Source organism: Camelus bactrianus, chromosome 3, assembly GCF_048773025.1.
Source record: "Camelus bactrianus isolate YW-2024 breed Bactrian camel chromosome 3, ASM4877302v1, whole genome shotgun sequence".
Lineage (NCBI taxonomy): Eukaryota > Metazoa > Chordata > Mammalia > Artiodactyla > Camelidae > Camelus > Camelus bactrianus.
The window spans coordinates 21,420,578-21,444,715 of NC_133541.1; the positions used below are offsets into that span (position 1 = coordinate 21,420,578).

The window sequence follows — 24,138 nt, forward strand, 5'->3', positions numbered from 1 at the left end:
AGGATTCCAGCAAGTAGAGCACTGCCTCCTTGTGTGCAGGGGAAACTCACAGCAAGCTACGTCTGTGGTGAGTGGGGTGGATGCTGAACTTGCAGGGAAGTAGCTGGGACACCCATGGGGAGGCTGCTTAACTGTGGTCCCACAGAACTTGCTGGGACACTGCCTGCAGGATGCGCTGGTGCTCTCACTCCAGCTTCAGGGTCCTGCACATGGGCTGAGCACCTCCACTGCAGGAAGGAAAGGCAGGAGGGAAGCACAAATCCCCCTCCTCGCACAATGGCCCATCCTGTGCCCTTTACTGGCAAACTTTAACAATCTGTCCACTGGCAAAAGAAGAATGTTTGCAAAAAGTAACCATTCAGGATCAGTACAAAAGGGTTACTCAGGGGTTGGTGCATCATCCCAAGTAGTTTACAAACTTGTATACTATCATGAAGACAATGGAGAGAAACTCCCCATCACACAGAGAGGTTGAAAAATCCATGACTGAAATATTAGTCTCAAAACATTCATGAAAATGTCAGCAGACTAAAGTCAAAGAAAGTAAAAGGAATACACCAAGAAAGACAAGAGCCAGAATTATGAAATAGAACTCACACATACTATTGAGAAAAATCAATAAACTCATTCTTAAATGTAACACTGTAGAGCAAAGAGGAAAGAAAGGTATTTAAAATGAATACTGTTGGGCAAAATACATATCCATGTAAAAATGTAAAACTCTATCCCAGTCTCACAGCATAAACAAAGTCCTGTTCCAGGGGAACTGCACATCTCAATGTGAAAGGTAACATTATGAGCCTCTCAAGAGAGAATCCTGGAAACTAATTTCCTTACCCTAGATTAAGCTATGTTTTATTAAATAAGACATTTAAAGCATAAGGAAAAAATAAAATACTGATTAATTAGACTGTATTCAAAAAAAGAAGTTTTGTCATTCAAACTATTACTACTAAGAGAGTTAACAGGGCAGCCACTGAACGGGAGAAGATAGTTAGATGTTTACAGTATATATGTCATAATGCTCTTATACCCAGAGTATTTTTATGTGTATGTGTGTGTGCCTGTGAGTGTGCATTTGCACATGGATATGGAAAACAAAAAGAACACTTGCTCAGGGATTTCACAGAGAGGATCTCCAAAAAGTCAATAAAAGATGCAAATAATTTAAATTACCACTTGTCTTCAGGAAAAGAGAAAATAAAACCATGATGAGATGCAATTAAACACACACCTAATTAATTATATGAAGGATTGAATAGAATGCTGAGAAACAGGGTCTCTGGGACAAACATTTTGAAAATTGTTTGCTCATTGAGCATATGCATTTCCTATGATCCAGCTATTTCATGAAGTTCATATCCATCAGGTATATGTATATATACACTTCAAGACACAAGTATGAGTGTTCTTGGCAGAAAACTATGAAATCACCCCAAATTCTTATCTAAAGTAGAGTAGACGCATGTTGTGGCATATTCACAAGATAGAATAACATACAGCCATAAGAAAAAGAACACATTGTAGCTACACTCTTACATGATGAGCCTCTAAAAGATAATAAAGCAAGGAGAGCAAAAATAAGGTAAAGAGAAACTAACATACTGTACAATTCCATTGATAGAAGATCAAAAACAGAGTAAACTGATCTATGCTGTTAGAAGCCAACACGGTGATTAATTTTACTGTAAGGGAGTTGTGGTGCCTAGGTGGGGGCATGAGGAGATTTCTAGGATATTGATAATAATCTATTTCTTGATTTGACATATGTTCATTTGGGGTATATTTTTGCACATGTATGACACTTCAATTTAAATTTTTTTTTAAAACACCTGCAGATACCAGGAAAGAAAGTACAGTGAGTATCACTTGTATTTGAATTTCGTGGGCCTCATAAAGAAAATATTTTATATCCATCTCTTGTAACTCTTGAAACAGTGACCTACACAGAATCATTCCCTCATTTAGATGTGAAGATAAGCAATAGATCTGGCCATGGGATTATCAGCTACAGAGGGAAGGTCAATGATGAAATAATGCAGTAGCAGAGACAGAGGTGAGCAAAATGCGAAAATATCAGTTCTAAAAATTCTGACAGTCGTGATGCTAGGGACTTAGGACCTTGGCTCCAAGTAGGAGGCCTTTGTTTTTTTCACATTCTGTATATATATCATTTTAAGAGCATTAGAATGAAACACTTTGTGATACAAAAATACTGTATCCTATTTTTGAGGTTCTGTTTCCAGGTTTTCATTTTGTGAAACTATGACAAACAGTTCTCTGCATAAAGGTGATGTGAATTGTTTTTAAGATTTCTCAATATAGTGTCTATAAAGTTGCCCTGAGAGTCAAAGAGCACGCACTATCAAAGCTCATGGCAAAGTGTTGTCTGGTAGCTCATTTAAAAATATTTCCCACTTTAACCATCAGTATTTGTGAGTACACCGTAGACTACCTCTCAGGGAGTATGCCACGGCATTCACTTCACTTTTATTTTTTAGTTATAAAAAGAACCAATACGAATTCTTTTCTGAAAAATCTAAATGATATTCTGAATGATGCATATTATAATTTCCTGAATTTAATAGAATTTATTATTCCTATTGTTTTCAATTCACTTAGATACTGCACACATAATTATAGGGCTAATATGCAAGGTTCTTTATAGTACTGCGTGGACTAGGTTATTTTATAGCAACTAACTGTAATGCAATAATTCAGGAAATTTTTCTGAAAGCACAAATTTGAGTATATTAAAATAGTTTCAAATTTTCTTTTCCTTGGATGAAAGCTTCTTTTATAGTGCAAATGTATTTTAATTAGAAATCTACTCTTAAAATCACATTAAAGGGAAAGTAGTTCTACTCATATATGCCAGGGGGTAAATAATATTAATGCTAAACACATATCTTTTAAGAAAAGAATAAAATGGACTGTGATATGTCTTTGTTTAAGTACAAAGTTCCAGTACTCTGCAATATTCCTTTGAATGAAAGTTGACCACGTTTTCTTTATTCTAGAATCAAATCTGAGCATTTCAAGAGGTAAACAGTGATTCTTTGATGCTGTACTTCAAAGCATTTAGAGGAAATTAATCAAATTAATCCATCTTTCTTTGTACTGGCAACAAAAATTATTCATTGCTTTGGACTCAGGGCATTTCACAAGACCCTAACGAGTATTGAGAAGGAAAAAAAGAAGTATTAAATGGTGACATTAAAGAGGAGAATGTAAACTACTCAAATTCTTTTTTTTTTTTTTTTATGTTAATGCCAGATCCGAAATGTAAATGAGTGAAGCAGGCCCTAGGTGGCTGGAAACATTGCAAAGTACATGGCCAGCCTAGAGGTGGCAGCTGCTACCCAGCAATGTGGTTGGTTGCCACATTGGAATTCATAACCAGGTTTGGCAGATATTCCAGTGATTGTGGAAAGACAGAAATTCACATTTTAATATGAGCTCCCTCAATTTTTGAATTTGATGTCAAAAAAAAAAAAAAGTCCATGTGAGCTGAACAAAATAAGTTGGGAAGTTCCTTCTTATTAAAAGAACACAAAAGAGCATTATGTATCTGAACTTGGATTTTGCCCCATCCCCAATTTTAATCAAAACATTTAAAGGCACTTTAAAAATATTGTAAGTGACAATTATTTCTCATGTCAATTTTTCCTGGGGGGAGCATCAAGAGAAAAATGTATTTCTCGCCAAAAGCCATTGGTTGAAGACCAAGCAACTTTAATCATATAACTAATATGATTGTTCATATATTTTCCAATAATCAAATAATTATTTCTCATTTGATGAGGAGGAAGTATTTAAAAGATTATTTTTAAAAGTCATGGTAGTACAAGTGTTTCTTTTGAAACAAAGAGAGATTGCTTTTGGTACATTTTCTATCTAAAATATATGGTCTCTTTCAATATGTCTTCCAAATCTCTAAAGGAATGCCATCTCTCTCTCTCTCTCTCTCTCTCTCTCTCTCTCTCTCTCTCTCTCTCTCTCTCTCTCTCTCTATATATATATATATATATATATATATATGTATATATATATATATATATATATAATTTTTTTAAAAAATAACTGTGGCTGTGGGCATGGCTAAATTACATTAGCTTTATAGCCAGACTCTCAAATTCTAAATCCAGTCTTAGTGTTACTAGCTATTTCATGCCCCGTGTCTTACCCAAACTTCCTGAATCCCAGGTTCCTCATCCCAGAAAATAATGGCTATTATGGAACCAAACTTATAAGCTTATTGTAAGAATTTTGTAAGGATATATTGAAAGCTATCAGTAAAACAACTGAAAAATAGAAAATCTTGCATACATTTTAGTGATTTTGATGTCCTTTGAAGTCACTATATTTTTTCTGGTTTACATGGAAATACTGCTGTAGATGTCAAAAGACAGATTTTTCACCCAACTGAAACATCACACATTTATAGCAGTCATCTCCTTGGGGAAAAACAAAATTGTTATTCACTGCTGCACGTATTTAGTTTATGTTTGAGATTATCTCTTCTCTGTTATTTTTTGAATTATTATAAAATTATAAATACCTTTGATAATTACTTAGTTACACAAATGGGTACATGGGAACTAAGAGAGACTGAATGATTTACCTGTGACCTAAACATTATGCTACACAACAGAAATTGATGAAATATTGTAAACTGACTACATTTCAGTTGAAAACAAGACAGAAAAATATAAATAAAAAAATAAATAAGGTTGTGACAGAGCTGAGACTAAAACAGGTTTGTTTTTGTCTTGATTGTTTGCTTTTCTGGCTTTTATTCTATATTTCTATCTAAATGCATTTAAGTTGAAAATATAGATATTAAAAGTGTTTTGAATACCTTGAGCCATAAACTTTCTCCATTAAATTGGAAAGAAAAGACTACATTAACAAGGGAAAACTATTCCTTTTATAGAGAATTTTCATCAGTTAAGCTATATGGTGCCAAACATCTGGGTAGCTGTCAACCAATTCTACATGATTGACATAGTTTGTATTCACATCCAGATTTTTCTGCATTTTGAGATCTAGTTACACACATTGACAGTTAATATAAATGAGCATTAGAAAATTATATTCCATGAGTATTAGGAATAAGAGTCAACAAATTTATTTTGGTTTTCTCTAAACAAACACACTTGTACAGCATTAAAAGTTTTAAGCAAACACTTGCAAAGCACGCCCCTGTGACACTGATGATTAAATATATTATCTTGTCTCTTTCTAATGAAGAAAACAGTGTAGTTGCCAACTTTATACGAACTAAGGGAAGTTCTCTGATGACTTGAGATGTCATTTCCAAATAGATTTCATTTTGAAGGATGATATTATGCTAAAATAATATAAGATGTATCTTTATTGCCCACTAAAGAAATCAGGAAAACACAATGCCATGGCAACTGTAATTTTAATGCTGTATTGAAAAGAATAAAAGTTAAATATAGAACGTTGACCTGCTCTTCCCTGCTCCCTGAGCTCGACGTCCACGGTAGTATTCCGGAGACTGGGAAATGCAGCTTCACACGAAATACCCGGCTAACGAGATTGCAGAAACATTGTGCTCTCCATCATTTCCTTATCAGTGACAGTAGGTCCATTAAAAGCTCTAACCCCAAGAAGTGAATTTAAGTTTTAAACTTTTGCATTCTGAAAATGGCCTTCCCAAGACCGTTAATAGATAAGATGGATGCCACACTGGGTGACAGTTCAAGACATTTACCCTCCTAGAACTGTTTTGAAAGCAACAACAGACCTGTTATCTTCTTTTACAAAGACATTTTATAGTGCTATTTAGTGAATTGTGAAATTCTGAGGGAAGTTTTACTTTTTTTTACCTGTGTTTTTGTTTCCTTAGCCAGTGCAGTATAATTTGCACAATACATGTCTGTGGTCTACATTTTAATTGCGTCCTTTCAGAAAAATTGAATAGGCCTACTAAAAACAATTTTCCTTTTCAGACTGGCACTATTTGTCCTTCTGAGAACAGAAAGGTGATGATTTATTCCTGGATCCTTAATAGCTTTGGTTGCAATAAGTTTAGTCATGCTCACAATTGAAAGTCAGGGTTGTAAAATAATCAAAGCAGACTTTCCAAACTTGGTGTGAAGAAACTGAGCAAACTCAAGCACAAATATACGACTTCACCTCCTGACGAGGCAGAAGGAGGAGATTCCTGCCAGTCCCAAGGAAATAGCCACAACTGTGGGGCGCGGCATACAGCCAGCTGGAAGGCCTACTGTTTGAGGTAGTTTTACAGATCGTGAAGGTAGGTAGTTAAGTTTCATTCTATGGATATAGTGAGAACATGTCAAAAAAAGAACCAAATTCAACTCTAAGATTCGGTCACAGAGGTTTCAAAAAATAGTGGGGAAAGTCATCGGAAGTAATTGGGCTTTTGAGAAAAATGGCAAATAGGCCACTGCTCTCACTGTTCCTCAGTGGGGATCAGAGATAAAAGTACAAATCTAGGTTTCCAGAGTTGTTCAATCGATAAGATGTGCCTGTGAAATAAAAAATCAAGGAACTAATCCATCTATACTTAGGATTATTTGGTGATACAAAAAGTACAGAAATAAATAAATATCCCTGGAAATGGAGATACGGCTACTGATTTATAGTCCAGAGAAAATAGGGTCCACTTGGTAGAGTGACAAATACTTGATGTGCTGGAGATGAGTTGTGCTGTCCTGTCAGGTGCTGAGATTAAAATCTGTTTACAAAATGCAGCCAAAGAGAGTTGGCTCCCTTTGGAAAATTTCATGTACATCAGGGGATGTTAAATAGAAACAGGATCAAATATATATTTGAATGAAGTACGCTGTGTTCCAAGTGCAATCATCTCCTATCTCTAGTGAACATAGCTCTCATAATACCTCTAAAGTGAGGAACACTGTAGAGAGGTTGTTTGCATGGAATTTCCAATACATTTAGTAACCGTAAAATTAATACCAATGATGATGGACACATTTGAATCATTTTCTCTGTGCCGTAGTATGCTTTATGTGACTTATGTTATTTAATCTCTTCAACTAATCTCTGAGGAATTCTGTGTATGTCAACTTCACAGATTAATAAATTGAGTCTAATACAGGTTAGGTATCTTTTCCCATGACTGTGAAATGAGAAAGCATCAGAATAAGGGTTTGAAGCAAGGATGTATATACTTCATAACCCATGTGATTAAGAAACAAGTTATCTCAGATTTTACCTATGTTATTTGACACTAAGAGACTCAGTCAATCCCTCTAAGGGTAGAGGTAACAATAAATACTATTTTTAACAAAATCTTCAGGAAAAATGTCGTTAAGTGAATCTACTCTAAATTAAATTTTAATTTTACCTCCCCAATATACTAGAAAGATAGCTTGAAATGTTTTTCATAATTCAAGATGATTTATATAAATGTATGTAATGTTCACATTAATTAAAACTTGGTAACTGGGATATATGTATAGATAATTAGAGAAAGTTGGTAAATTAAATTTTCTGTTTCTAACATAGATTATAAATTTGGGTGAACGAGAAAGTACGTTGCAATACCCATTTGAACAGCAGCAGCGTTCACATGGGTATTACAAATACCACGCTCAATATAGCTCACCCGAAACATAACTGAAAAACATATGATTGTCACAGTTTTGCTTTTTGCCTTTTTCAGTAAACAAGAGATATTAAATTTCAGACTGATGAGCTATGGCTAAAACTTCTTATTCTGTGTGTCTTTAGGATAAGTGGTATATAAATATTCTCCAACTTTGTTCTTGATCTTCACATCAAAGTGTAATAACGAACTAATGCTTTGCAATCAGAAAATCACACTTGTCACTTTCTTCCTCCAAGGGTGTCAAATTAAAAAACCTTTATGATTTATGATCCATGCTTTAAATACAGTTGAAATCAAGACTACATGAAAGAACTGGGCACTTGACATGTACATGGCTTTCCAAGACACCACAGCTTTCTGCTTCTTGTTCTTACTCATCTCTCTCCTTGCCTCTGAGATTCAATTTTTCAACAAATGTGCTTATTTATTTGAAAGGGGTTGTTTGAATTTTCGTTTTCTTATTTTGTTGCCCCATTTACACCTACACGTTTATAAATTGCTACTCCCCACTCCTATACCTTGTTACAAAGTCTCCATTGTGGATTATGTAAATATTTCATGATATCTAACCCTGAAGTGGCTAACCATGGTTTTCAACGTAGGATAAATCCAGGCATACAGGATAAATCCAAGCACCTCAAGGACAGATAGGTGTAGAAAGATCTAGTTAGCAAAAACTAACACTTACTAGAAAAACTAGAGCAACATGCAGTGCTTAGCAAACAATATACTGTGAAGAACATGGATATTACAGTATCTATGTTTGTTGTTACTCACGTAGAAGTGTAGTGAATTCATTAGTGAATTAGCCGAGCCAGATTTTGATGGCTAAAAACACTCTCCAGATTGGCACCTTGATGGTTTCCACTGAGATGGGATTGGGATTTTGGTTCTCCAACTAAGAGATGTCATGTTTTATCAACCCAGTTGACATAACTAATTCTCAATTTAATGTATTATCCAGTGTCTCCCTACTGATGTACACAGATTTCCCATACACTCTGATTTAATTGGATTATTCATTATTTTTTAACTTGACTCTCTGTTCCAAGGCAAAAATAAAAGTTTGTATAGTATAGTATGACTTTTTAAATTAAAATTATAAAACGTAGAGGATTTCTTAAAGGGTGGCAGGGGAGGATTGGAGAGGTCAAATATCTTGATTTAAACTTCTTTTCACGTTTACAGAAGTAAATATGTTCAATTAATTTCCAGAATATTTTCAAATACATGTGGATTGAGGTATGTTGTCATATTTTAGATATGGGTATTGCTATTGATACTTTAAATTTCATTAAATGTTGGATTAATTTTATCAGGTATACAAATATATTTTTGTTAAGATTTAATTGCTACTTACTAGTGAAGTTTGAGATTTGCTTTTTGGAAAAAATGCTATTCAGTCTGTGGTTTGACACAGCAAAGTCCATTTCAATCTATATCTCAGAACGGTTTAAATACTGAGAATTAATTGATTTTAGATATATGAAAAATTCCTCCCTAAAATCATGTAATTCCTATACCTTTTCAACACGGTAGTTTTTGTAGATTTAAGAAACTATATTCTTTACTATTATGGCACTGTTCAGTATTCTTCTGCCTTAATCAATGTCGCTGATGTATATTAATAAAAATAATCAATTTCATTTAATAATTAAATAAATTAGCATAGAATTATTAAAAGCAGTATCATTTCACAATTTCTATATCAGGAGCCATTAAGTCTTTCCCTTTAAAGAGAGATTTGACTATAATTTATATACATTTTTAATAAATGCTTTTTTTTTTTGCCTTTTTCCCACTTTATTCCATACTCCGACCACAATAATGACTCTTTTAATTTAAAATAATAAACATAGAGGGTTTCTTAAAGGGTGGCAGGGAGGCTTGGAGCTGTCAAAGACTGAGGGACACATCAGGGTGGGAATCAGTGAAACATCTTGACTGGCTCCTGAAGCTGCAGGCAGCTTGAACTAGTAGACCATTGGATGGATCTTGAAACTGTAGAGTTTGAGTATAAACTGGTTGGAAGGCCATTTGGGCTAGCATTCAGAGTGCGCCATGAAGAGCACGTGAGGGAAACCAGTGCCCAAGCAGGAGCCTTCCATGTGGTGCTGCCTCCATGGTGCCTTGGCTGTGGACACGTCCATGTACTTGGGGCGGTACAGCTTCACCACAGCCTCAACTGGGATGTCGGAAAGGCCAGTAGGAAGCATTGCTTGTTCTCACCGTGCACACAGGGCAGTAGCCGAAGCCTCCCTGCTCGTTATTTTCCAATATCTGGGTGCTGCCATGGTTGGCGAGGAGGTAGGGGGTCTGGGTCAACTCATACAGCATCTTAGCTCACTGCTTAATCACGTCGCTCTGGTTGGGCTTGTCTTCCAGCTCTTCATCAGACTTCAGGTCTAAGATCATGTCTAGAGATTGCCCATCATGAGGCGTCTGCTCATTGAGTTCACTGAGATTAAATTTGCCCTGGATTTAGTCTTCATCCATTTCACAGAAGAATTCGTTGCCACAGAGCCCACTGAACCAGTATAAATAACACTATTTTCCTGGTGTTTAAGTAATTTATTTTACATTTATCACTTATTTATTTTTTCTTACTGATTTTCTGATGCTTGTCTCTGTAATTTTGTGTTCTTGAATCTTAAAAGTCTTTGAAATTTAGGGGTTTTTTTTCTTTTGTTTTGCAAAGCATGACATGATTAAAACGTTTTTCTGCTTATTTTAATGAATTTTAAAAAGCAATACATGGAAATGCTATTTTTAATTTCTATGTAGTTTTCAATTTTTATTGAGTGTAGTATCAGTAGAGACTAATACCATTATCAAGAGGTCAGCTCAGTGGGTTGATTTCAGTCAGAAGATACCTGCTTAGTCGGACTCAGATCGAAAACAGAATACCATGAACCTAGAACATTCTCATCTCAATCACTGTTCCAACTAACTACTCCCCTGACTTCTAAAACCAGAGATTAGTGTTGTCTTTTTATGTACTTAATATTAATAAATTATGCATTATATACATTATAGATCATTGATTCTCATTATATGAATATTCCTCGGTTTTTTTATGGCTTCTCCTGTGACGACATTTATGAGGGTAGTTTCCAGTTTGGGCTCACAAATAATGCTATAATGAATATTCTAGTGCATACCTTAATTTAGTGAACTCATGAATGCACTATTTTGGGGTTTAGGTATATATGTGTATATATATGTATATGAAGTGGAATTGATCTCTGGAAACGTGTATCTTCAGCTTTTGTAAATATTACAAATGGTTTTCTGAACTGTCCTTATACTTGAGTTTTGAGGTATAAAGTTGATTTTGATATTTATAAGAAATTTAAAAATTCAGCTTTTATTTTCTTATTTACACAAACATTCAGAAATGTGTTTTTTTACCTTTATACTATTTTATCGAATTTTGCTATTAATTACTAAGTTTATAACACTGATTTAAGGAAATGTGATATAAACACTTATTATTTATACATTTTCAAATTGTGCTGGAGTTTATTTTAAAATGTCCAAAGTATGCTGCAAATATGGAGACAGAAAGGTGAATAGATTGAGAACATAGTTATATAGAAAGAACAGCCTAGAGTTTAGTAATTCAATTACTTCTGTTTCCTTTTCTATTACTTTCTTGTTTCATTGAACTTTATTTTTTTCTTCTTGCACTATCACTGAATTTTTATTAACTTCTCTTTGTACTTCTCATCATTATTTTCTGATACTCAATTGTTTCAGACTAATCGTATCCCTATTTTAGACTAGTATTGTTTGTAAGTATCAATTGACATTTATTCTTCATCACTTTTTAAATATTTTTCTTGTATATAGTTATCTATTTTTAACATTTTTGTCAAAATTTGGGGTATTTTGGTTTTAACTGGCTGTATTTGTAGGTCTTTCATCTTTAAAACTCAGACTTTATGCTTTGTTTTCTGATCCAGTAACTTACTCAAAAAAGGTTATTTCTGTGACATTTATAATCATATTAATGTTTCTTATTGTCTTAGGGCCTCTAGTGTGGCTGTAATTTTTAGGTTGCATTTTTACTTTCTTAGCAGTATTTTTTTAATCTCACTCATTTTTGACTCATTATTACCTCTTCATTTCAGCCTGTTCTTCCCATCGAATTAGTTATTGCTGTTTTAAAGACATTGCATATTTTTATGTGATTTTGACAAGAGAAGATTTCCTGAAATTTCTCTTAGATTGTTGAATCTTTTTTTTTTTTTTTTTGGACACATATATATTGGGCTCCAACTAATTTCCAAAATGGCTCTAGGTCCTGGGGATAGATCAATAATAAGACAATCTTAAGTTCTTAGACCCAAAGGATTCTGGCAGTAGCAGGGGAGGCAATCCATAAACAATACAGAGACTATATGAATAAACATACAGCTAATTAAAAATTCATGTTATGAAAAAACCTAAGAGATCAATAGTTTTCAGAGTCCATTGGGGCGATTGATGTGGAGTGGTCAGATTTGGTCTCTGTGAGGAGTGAAATTGAAGGAGTAAGCCAGGCAATATGTGGGGAAAACCATTTCCAGACAAAAAAATAATCCTGTATGAAAGCTTTAAATCAGGGCTAGTACAAATGTATGTCTTCCCTTCTTTGGCAAAATGTTACTTTCGCATACATTTGCACCTTAACACTGTCAAAGTATATTTAGTTTGATACAGTCATTGCTCCAATGATCACAAATTAATGTAGAAATGCATTATTTCTTCTTTGGATGAACTTAATCTGGATACTTAATCAGAAAAATTTAATGTATATCATTAACTGTGATTTATTAATATAAAACTTAAAGGGCCAGTTTAAAAAATTGGCAGTTGATTTTTTTACCATTAATTTAGAACCACTTTGCATGCTTCCAATTAATTTAGAAATTACCACTCAAAAGAAGGCACATTTAAGATGCATTTGATCTTCAGAAAACCTTTGCTAAGTCATTATAAGCTCTTCAAACCACGCTCCTTTGAAAAGAAAAGCATGTGTTCTTTTGTGTAATCCGTCTTCAACTTTTAAAGTTTTTCATTCTGGACAAAAGAAGTTTGCTCAATATTTTCCAAAATAAATATTTATAGGTGCATAGTAATTTAACAAAAGACTAGAATTTGGAAATAGTGGACAGAAAAGTAAAAATTTGTTATAGCATTTAATTTTCCCTAAGAATGATTAGAACATTGACTTTCAAAGGTTAGGCCTAAAGCAATAAAACAAGATCAAAACACTCATAAAGTTCTTTAAGTTAAATCAATAAATGTTTCATTAGCAATTTTAAATAAATGTTCACAACTTACAATTCCATGAATGTGTGTTTTTGTGTGTCTTTGACCAGTTTGAAAATTTTGATTAAACTTAAAATGCTGAATTTCTGCTGAAATATCATCCTTAAGAGGATTAAGTAAAAATGTCCACAAATGTCCCTCACAAAAGAAAAATAAAACTGGTTCTAAATATTCAAATATTGTTTCAGATAAATATTTTACTAACCAAGTTACCCTAAATAGGAAACTTTGAGTTTCTGTATACTGTATACTTTCTATGTACTGTATACTTTTGAGTCTTCAGTAGATAAAGATCAATGATGACTGTAGTGGGTTTCAAACAACTTTTCTGAAGTTTTACTTCTCTAACATATTCATAATTAAAGTTTTTGAATATATTTCCCAATATCATGCTGATATGTCAATAAGAATGATTCTTAATCACTTGGTATAATTTCCCAAGTGAATCAAATATAAATGGTTATGTTGTTAAGATCGCTGTCAAAAGGAATATCACATCATTTCAAGGCAAGACAAATCTTTATCATCCTTCAATTTATATAAATGATTAAGTTCATATTTTGCTAATAATCAACAACTTTGAAGGCAATTGTTGTAGGGCATTTTAGAACATTATTTTAGACCTCTGTAGGAACAAAACATAGATAAGATAAAAAGTTGATGCTAACTGTTCACATATCCTTTGACTATCCTTAACATGAATGGCAACTATATAAAAAAGGTGATTGTTTATCTCAAGCACTACAGGGAAGGATACGAACATTGCAAGATCTATTTCAAAGTCAAAAGAAAGAAGACTCATGTAAACAGAGCTGACGTAAACAACCTGGAGCAATTTTTAGCAAATAACTGTGAGTAGAAGTAACTTTGTAAGTAGAAGTAACTAGTACACACAAAAGAAAGCTAACATTCTTTACATGCACTTTAAAACATAGTTGAGCTCTCCAGAGAAAAGTGAAACAGTCTATATTATAAGAAACATATTTTAAAGACCAAAAAAAGGTCACTTGGATGTTTCTAAATGCCAAGGAGATTAACTCCCTTCCATGTTCAGTGATAGTCTGGAGTGTTCTATAGAAGTAGTGTAGGGGCAAAAATGATGAGTGAATAATAGTAGAACCAAGGCAGGTATGCTTTTTATATTTCCAAATTTTAATATTCTTAAGAAAATGACTACTGCTTGATTTAAAAGTAATGATCAAACTTATTTCTTTTATGTTATGACTATTCAACATGTTAATGTTATAGATGAATTAATATAGCAATATGATTATAAGAAGCATCAGACTATTAATTAGTCCAGCTAAATGATACATATTTAATGAAAATTTTTATCGAACCAAGACCAAAATTCTGTTGCTACTTAGAAGGAAAATACTAGGCATCCTCTCTCTCTCTGTCTCAAAAAAAGTTATATATGTGTACAAAATTACGTCTATTTACATATACACATCTATGCATGGATATGTAGCCTGCATATTACCAATGCATTTATTTATCAGTTTAATTATATAAAAGTTGATTTTTAAAAGTCAAAAAACATCTGTCACTTTCTTACTTAATAATTCTGATGTGACCTCTAGGTAGGTCCCTTTGTCATTACCATTCTGTGAAAAGTGGGTCTTTCTATGTCTCTACCTGTTATAATGCAGCTCTCTATTTGGTTGCTATTTGTTATGTAAAACTTTGGGACAAGTTTTTCAACATTACGTAGCAGGGGTTATGAAATAGGCTTTATTGAAGAAATGAAAACTTAACATAGAGAAGGGACTGCCAAAGAAAAGGAGGCTACCTCAAACCACAGTGAAATACCATTTCATACCCTTTAGGACGACTACAATCAAAAACAAAAGCAAACAAAAGCCAGAAACAAATAGAAAATGACAAGTTTTGGTGACGGTGTGTAGGAATTTTAACCCTGGTGCACTGCTAGTGGGAATGTAAAATGGTGCAGCTGCTATGGAAAATTGTATATCTGTTCCTCAAAACATTAAACATAGAATTACTACATGTTCCAGCAATTTCACATATGAGCACATACACCAAAGAACTGAAAGCAGGGATTCAAAAAATATCAGGATACCCATGTTCTAGCAGCATTATTCATAATAGCCAGAAGGTGGAATCAACCCATGAGCCCATCTGTAGATAAATGAATAAACAAAACCCACATACAGTGGAATATTTTTGTCTTTAAAAGAATATAATTCTGACTCATGCTGCCATGTGGATGATTCTTGAAGGCATTATGCTAAGTGAAATAAGCCAGTTACAAAAAGATAAGTGTTGTATGATCCCACTTACATGAAGTACCTAGAGTGGTCAAATTCATAGAGGCAGAGAGTGGAATGGGCTTGTCTAAGGAAGCAGGGAAGGGGAGTGCTGAGTTATCTCCTAAAGGGTACCGAATTTCAACTGGGGAAGATGAAAAAGTCCTGTAAATGGATGGTGGTGATGGTTGCACAACAATGTGAATGTAGTTAATGCCACTGAACGGTACAGTTAAAAGTGGTTAAATAGTAAATTAGGTGTTATATGTATTTTGTCACAAAAACAAAAAAACAAAACAGAACAAAAAAATAAAAACGATGCATAGCTCTTCCTACCCTCACGACCACAGAAAGGGATGTACAGCAAAGCCAGGCGACTTCTGGGCCAATAATGTCAGTCTGATTTTCATTGGAAAAACCCACCCCTACTTACTCTCTTTTTATAGTTCAAACTTGAAAGTTTGTCACTTTGGGATAAGCAGATAAATAGACATGCTTTTCATGAAATAAAACTGCACTTCCCACTAGAAGAGCTGAGCAAAGTAAGGAGAGATGCCAACCCCAGGGGACTCACTGTCCAGTTCTCCCAGAATGAGCTTCTTGTTTCTCCAGCTAATTCTACTCCTTGAATTGCATGGAGAGGAACATATTTCTTAAGGGGACATAACATGTAGCCTAACTTAAACTGTTGTTTTAAAATAATACCTTCTTGCCAGGATCATACATGAAGACACTAACCAACTCACCATTCTCCCCTTCTTAACGTATTTTACTGTTGATTCTCTCTCTTCTCTTGATTTCAATGCCAGTAAAAACTCTAAATTTTCTCTTTCTGATTGCTCCTATTGGTCAATTTTCTTTTATAAGCAGTCCCTAAATATGAAGTATTTTTGTTATTCATCCCCATATTCTTCTCTTTGTTCTGCTGCAATTGTATTGATAGATTTAGGTATGGTAAAACTATAAAGATATGTTTACTCAAAATGATGATTCAAACAAGTTTATTTTTCCTTCTTCAGAGATATCAGTAAAATGATATTCAATACTAAAAGGACACAAATTTACAAAAGAAAGGTAACAGGAGGGGAAGAAAAATAGACAAGATAATAAAATACATTACAAAGCTTATAGAAATAACTGACTGAGGAAGTAGAGAAGAAAAGTCTCCTTTTAGAAGAGACATAAAGAAATTCAGATTTGGGAGCTAAATAAACCATAATTTTATTGTCATTAAATATCAGGAGTGAATATAATAGTACTTTATATCCTTAAATATGTATTTTTTCTACAGTAAGGGCTGAGCTATGTAACTTTTGCAAATTTTAGCGGATTTCGTCTGTCACTAGTTTCTAATACTGAATCCTCTCACTAAACATTTCCTGCACTTCGTTTTTGTCATTGTTTCTTTTTTTGTTAAGCATATCATCTTTATTTTGCAGAAAATGTTTTGCTGATTGTCTTTGGCTATTTTTTCAGAAGGAAAATACAGCAGTTGTAGGTTTAACAATACAGGAGACAACTACATGTGCTGAAAATAAACACATTCTAGAGGGCAGAACAGTGAAATTTCCATTTCAATTAAAATCTGTTGTCCTCAACTGTGAATTTATTTTGTCCTTAACAGCTCGACTATAAGTATGATAGCTGTCATGCAAGGGACCTGAAAACTACTCCAAAGCAACAAGGAGTACAACTGAAAGCGTTCTTTTTATTTCACTAAAGAAGACGAGTTGTTTATTAATTCTGCTGTGTCAATGTCTTCTATATGCTGCATGAAACACAAAAAATAAGTTTCTGGACCTTAGCAAACACATTTTTATTATGATCAAATAATAGTGATTTAATAGGCCAGCTAAATTTTGTTTTCATACTTAAGTTCGTCTGTAGCACATAAACACAGCTGAGGACTAAACTAGTGTTGCAGATGATGGGTGGGGTTATTTTTTGATAAACAGCAGAGCATATAGTCCTTTTCATATTTTAAAGTGAAGTTAATAAAGTTTTTTTTTCTTTACCCAGGAGACTGTCATTTTGCACCTAGATCAAATCAACAGTAGTAGATGTAAAAAGTCAGTGTGTGTGTGTGCGTGTGTGTGTGTGTATATATATATATATTTTAATGGAGGTACTGGGGATTGAAACCCTCACCTTGTGCATGCTTAGTATGCACTCTACCACTGATCTATACTATATATTTTAAGAAGAGCTTTGATTTACCTGGAAGGTAGTCACAGGGGTATCCATGAGGTTATGAGGCCAAATGTGATACTGGTTGTCAGGAATGTCTGTGGCCATGACATGGTTTTTACACATTGAGAATCCTGAGAAGGGACCTGAGATTATTTGGGTGAGATCGTGTTCACTGGGGAGAACAGGACTCCCAGCTCATTAGACAGCTCTGCAGTCTGAGACCTGTTGTGATGATGGCGCCCTACCGGCTGACCACAGGGTGGGGCACTGATGGCGTCCTGCTGTGCTCAGGAGTAACGCAATGGTATGTGGAGACATCGTGAAGCTGAACCAAGTTCATGGGATTGGATCCTGGGCAACATGCAAATGAACTGTCAGAATAGGGTGGAGAATTGTCCCAATGAGTGTATGTGCTGAGTAATTATGAGCTTGTCCAGGTGGGAAGGGGGGCCTAAGCACAGCTTCAAGGGACAGCGACAGGGATGGGTGAAAGGTGAACTGAGGTTCCTCGGCACAGAGCACTTTCCCCAGCAGCTATGGGTGGAGAAAAGTGAGAGAGGACTTCCAAACTGAGGATGCAGATTGGCAGCAGACAGAAGGTACTCATTCCAGGGATAAGCCACTTCCATTACTAATAACCAGGTTGCTGTTTGTCTCTGGGTTCTTCCATCTTATCTTTGTGATCCCTGCTTCGTTTTGCATCACGGCAAGCCTTTGCAAATCAGTTGCATTTAGTTTTAGTAGCGGTGACCTCTTCTTTCTGATAAGCCCTGACAGATATGCATGAAGTCTTGGGAATGAAATGGCTGGTAATCCTCCCCTGTAGACCCTCAAGTCATAGTATATGAATTTGGAGTTTTTATTTATTTAAGGAGTTCAATATGTGCCTGTGGCTGGGACCGACCCCCAGATGCTTACTCTCTGTTCACATACTTCCAGAGGTGGCTATTTGCCATCATGAAATCCAGGAGGAAAGAATGCATGGCACTGGGGTCCAGACAGACATACTCATCTTCAGCGGTGGGAATATCCTCTTACTGTTCCTAGTGACCATCACAAGTTGGTGAGCTCTTTGCAGTGCGCCTGCATCTAGCTTTTCCAGGTTGACTCTGGAGTCACCCTTGTCCCTGCCAGCCTGCAGCTCTCACTCCTAGGGCTCAGCTGGAGGTCCACTCAAGACTGAATGAAGGCTGTTCTACAAGTTCAGGGTGTCAAGGGAGCTTGTCAACTGCCAATTCCTTGTCCTGGCCCCCCAACCCAAACTCACCACCCAAGAGTCATCTTTAACTCCTTGCAACAGCCACTCTTCCAAGAAGAGGAACCACAAAGATCCGCAGTTCCCGGGCACAGACCTGGCAGGAGGCTGAAGCCTGGGTTTGGAAAGGAAGGGGAGGCACTGAGAGGTCAAGATACCTTGATCTCCTGAAAGGTAGAATGTAGCTCTTTGTGGCCTTGGATTTGCTTTAAAGTATTAAAATTTAGGCTATTGACCAGCAAACAAATATTTATAAAATGTACAAATAAAACTGTTGATATCTTCAAAGCTCCCTTTTTTAAAAAAAAAGGAACATTTAAAATGTGTCAGGACGTAAATATGTATACATTGGAACTATTATATCATGCAATATCTGCAACATTTTCTTAGATTTTTATGCTGTTTTTAAATATATTGGCCACTGATATTTGAAATTTTATATATATTTACAAAGTTTCCTTAAAATAGTTTTATGAGAGCTGCAATTTTTGACAGTTTAGAAGTTCTAGACATTTTTGGCTGGCTGCTTGGTAAAGTACCACATGCCATGAACATTACTTTTTGTGCTTTCCAAGTCAACACCCGGATGCCTGTGAACCTGACCTACACAGAGTAGTTATTTTGGTTCTTTAAACTGCCTGCCAAACTGCTGTAGTAGCTTTTTGATACGGACAGATGGCCACTTCAAAACAAATCAAAATATGATATTTGGTCTCCGAACTTACCTTTGAATTTGAATCTTTGAATATGAATGCTAGCTCAGATTGAATTTAGGGTCTGACTAATTGTTTTGATGTTCCTAGGCAGTTTGCATGAAACATTTGATCAAACAGCTAAAGCGGACTTCACGTCTTATTAGTTGTATAATGTCCCTTCTGGTGCTGTGTTAAATGCAATAAAAACTTTGAGGGTGAATATTAATCGGTAGCTCCTACCCAGCATAAGGTGAGCAAAATATCTATTAACAAGAGACAACAATCCATTTCTGAGGTAATGCACGTACAATTTACTGCTGAAATGGGGTAGAACTTTAAAATCCATAATTTCTAGGCAAAATCTATGAGCAATGTGAATATGAACAAAATAGGTAATTTTAGTGTTTTTTACAAGGTAGCTGTGGCACAGACTTCAAACTATGACACTGATTTCAGGCAAACAAAGGTAATTATGTTGATTTAAGCAGTTCTTTCCAATTTATTCATATACTTATTGTCTTAATTCACACCTAGGTTAGTTCGTTCCTTCCTTCCTTCCTCTCTCTTCCCCTCCCTTTCTTCCTTCCTGCCTTTCTTTCTCCTAGCTATCTCTTTAAACTGCAGTCCTGAGTATAACAGATGGATGGTCTAAGATTAACTTAATTGATTATAATTAAACAGACACTTATGTAATTAACCCGGGATACTTCTCTGAACCACTCAGATCCAAATGTAGATTTCACATTTTTGATGGAACGATGTTTGTTGTAAACTATTATATTTCTTATTGTATTATAACCATTATGATGAAAAATTTACAAATTAAAACCACAAACACTATAAGATTTGAAAAATGTGAAAAGTTTGATCAAACAATCTGTTGGTGCAGCTAAGGAGGAAAGACACAGTCTAACATTTTGTTTCTCAGAATGTAAAACAGGACAACATCTAAGGAGGGGATTTTTGTCAACACCTAACAAAATTACGTATGCACTTAGCCTTTGACCTACAATTCCTCTTCCAGGAATCTGTCCTAAAGGCCAACAGGTAAATTAATTTGAAATGATGTGTGTCAAGTGTTCTTTGATGTAACATTACTTGTACTGGTAACAAAATTGGAATCAACCCCAAAATCCAACAGTCATATAAACTGCAGTATTTCTACCCAATGGAGTACTATGTGTCTGTGAAAAGCAGTTGGAAAGTTTTGTACGTAATGGACTACATATTGTATATTTTGGAGTATAAGTTGTTAAATGATAGAAGCAAGTTGCAGAAAACTGTGTATGCTACGTAACTTTTGTGTAAGAACAGGAAGGGAAACGCCCCTTCTTGCTTGTTTTTTTTATTTTATCTTTCTCTTTATTCTTTCACAGTTTATGTGCATTTTTTAATATTTGCAAAAAAAGTAATGGAAGGAGAGTAGAAAAACTCATAAAGCAGTTAACTGTGAGGTAGCTGTCTGCATGTTCTCTCCATTATTAATAGTGGAATATTGAAACCACCTACTTCATTGCACTACTGTCTATTTTCCAGAGTCTATTTAGATGCTCCGATTGTGTCAGCATATATATTTGTAATCATTTTATCTTCCTGGTGGATTAACCCTTTTATCATGATATAATGTCCTTTTTTGTCTATTGTGATAGGTTTTAGTTCAAAATGACAATAATGTTGAGAATAATTTTGTGTAATTGGCACTAATCCATGAACTATATCTTCTACTCTCTTCTCATTTTTTGAAACCTAATATTTATAATCACAGATATTCATATTTGATAAATAAATTGTAATTATTTATAAAAATTTAAATTATAAATAAATGGAAGTGTATCACTCACTTTTTGTTTCATGCTAATGGATAATTTAAGCAGAACTAAAGATTTTTAATCCGTAAATATGGTAATGAAATTGAATATAAATTTAAAATACTGGATAAGTTTAATTGAAGAATAAAAGGAACATTACAATAAATGCTTTATTATTATTAATGCTAAATTGTTTTATCATTGATTTTAATTGAAAAATTTAAAATACACTATAAATATATTTGCATTATAAATCTATAGCTAAGACTTGTGAATGCTGATGGAATTATCCCACTGAATAATGCAATATGGTCCCTCATCCAACTATTTACTTTGTATGATATTAGAAATGAGCATTATTATACTTTCCATGCTAAAATTATTTAAATCTTACTCTTGAATATTCCCAAAGAAGGGGAGTCTTATTTTTTATTGTGGCCACTTTAACGAAATCATATTTTACACAAAACAAAAATTTCCTAACTTGAAAAGTGTAATTAAATTAAGAGTACATTTGGGTTGTGAGTGTGGCCATTGAGACTGCGAAGGCATAATCAGGGCACAAAAATCCACTTGGTGAAAATTTAGTCTAATTGAAGACCAATTATTTTATTCGTTTGCAATTCACATGGTAGGTGCTTGCAAACAGAAGCAGCTGCTAGCCAAGTAACTGGGAAGAAACAAAGAGCCTTGGGTGGGTGATATTTCAAACTCAGTCATATGAAGTGAGGAAAAATAACGTATTCTAACACATAAAAAATGCTCCAAAGATGTTTATATGCATGATTCCAGTTTGGTAAATTGTTTCCATTCTAGTTTTTTATATTTACTCAATAATAAGCATCTTTATATCTTATATGTCACTATCACTTATAAGTAAATAGGGTTATCATTTGAAAATATTTATTTTTAACTAAGCAATATATGATCATTAAAAAAAAAATCACATGTTAAAGAATGTCTTTTATTAAAAAAACAGTGTCTTGCCACTACTTCACTTTGAAGTATACTCTCCAGACAACTTCTTTGAAATTGTTTATATTTTGGTTATTTCTTTCCCTAACAATGTATAACTTATTTTCTGAATTTCTTAATTCTTATAAGATTTATTATTCCTCCAATATCAAATGGAAATATTTAACTCATTCAAATCCTCTTCTCCATCTCTGTTTTTGTCAATTATGTTCTTGTTTTTCTATCAATTATCTTAAATATAAACAATGTAATTAAACCTCAATTCATTTTTCTATCATTCTTTATTCAGTTTCCACACTTTATATGACAATGTTAATTCCCTTTCTTCTCTACCCAATTTTCTCCACAACCTGCTTTGTATAGGTTACAGTCTCACATGATCAAAGCTCCTAGGTTCTCATTCCAGCCTTTAAGCATAACATCTTCTTTCCATGACCTGAAGATTGACTCAAAATTGAAAGCCAGTAAACAATATTTTCATCATTAGGGTTGTAAACATATTGAGCAATGAAATGTCAATTGTCTTCCCCTCTTTAATTGTTCAAAGTTACAATCCTAATGCTGCTTGAGGGAAAATGTTAGGCTGAAAGAATTTCCTCGGTAAAAAAAAATTTAAATCATACTAGAAAACAATTTTCATCCTCAGTTGCTCTCATTTGGGGAGTTTCTATCAACAATTTAAAAATTGCATGTATTGCTTTTATTCTCAACATTTTTCAATTTTGAATCATGGTTATCTTTATGTTCTCCTAAGTTGTTTTCTCAAAAGTGCCTGTAATGATCTGCGCTGCAATTTCATTACCTTCTCTGTTGGGTTTTCTCTTTGCTTTTCTTTTATTATAGCTTTATTTTGCTTAATTTACATACTAGTTTTTTTTTTCCTTCCCTTAAGATCATAATGAAAGATCTTCCTAAGTTATGAAATTAACAAGTAGCATTTCTGAGCCCTTAACACTAGAGAGTTAATTTTATAGCTTAAGAAGTTCTTTCATCTCCTAAAAATGAAATATACACATATATTTAGATAGTATGTGTTCCTCCAGCTGACTGGGAAGTAGGTCTGTCTTCTAGCTAACTGTGCTCATGCGGAGGATTGCAGGATGAGAGGATGACAGAGTGACCTTTTCTTTTGATCTGGTCATAGCAGTCCACCTGGTTCTTGACAAGACAAACACCAAATTGACCAAGGTTTTATTCTATGATATCAACATCCAGACCATTAATTTCATTTATGATTTAAAGGTTATTATTTATATGTTAAATAAAAATTCATTTTGAGTTAACTGCAGATTCATTAGCTGTTTTAAGAAATAAGACAGAGAGATCCCATGCACCCATTACCCAGTTTCTCTCAATGGTGACACCTTAAAAACCAGATAGCACAATATCACAACAAGGATATTAATTTTTATGTAAGGCTTGTGACTTAGGTCAAGGCTCACTTTTTTTGTAACTAATCAAATTGCTCTAGTTCCACTGGTTGAAAAGGCTATCTTTTGTCCATTGAATGGTTCTTGTCACTTTTGTCAAAAATCACTTGGGCATATTTTTGGGTTTATTTCTGAATTCTCGTTTCTCTTCCATTCACCTATGCATCATTCCTCCACCCATACCATGCAGGCTTGATTACTGTAGATGGTATAATCTGCCTTAATATCGGGTAGACTGGTTCCTTCTACCATATTCTTCATTTTCTAAATTCTTTTAGCTCTTCTAGTTCCTTTGCTGTTTTCCATATGGCCTATATGAAAATTTTTGCTGGTGTTTTGATGAGAATTGTTTTAAACTTTCATATCAATTTTGGCAAAATTGGCATCCTTATTTTTGTGAAACTTAATTATGTTTCCCCAAAATTTATGTGTTGAAGTCTTAACCCCTAGACTTAACAGTGTGAGAATGCAATTCTATTTGGAGATAGGGTCTTTAGAGAAGTGTTTAAATTAAAATGAGGTAATTAGGATGGGCTCTAGTCCAATATGATTTGTAACTAGGACAGACACACACA

At 34.2% G+C, this 24,138-nt stretch overlaps 1 pseudogene; it reads right to left on the reverse strand.

Moving 5' to 3' along the window:
- Nucleotides 1-9,465: 9,465 nt before the first annotated feature.
- On the reverse strand, nucleotides 9,466-17,505 carry LOC105069464 (casein kinase II subunit beta pseudogene; annotated as a pseudogene).
- Nucleotides 17,506-24,138: the final 6,633 nt, after the last annotated feature.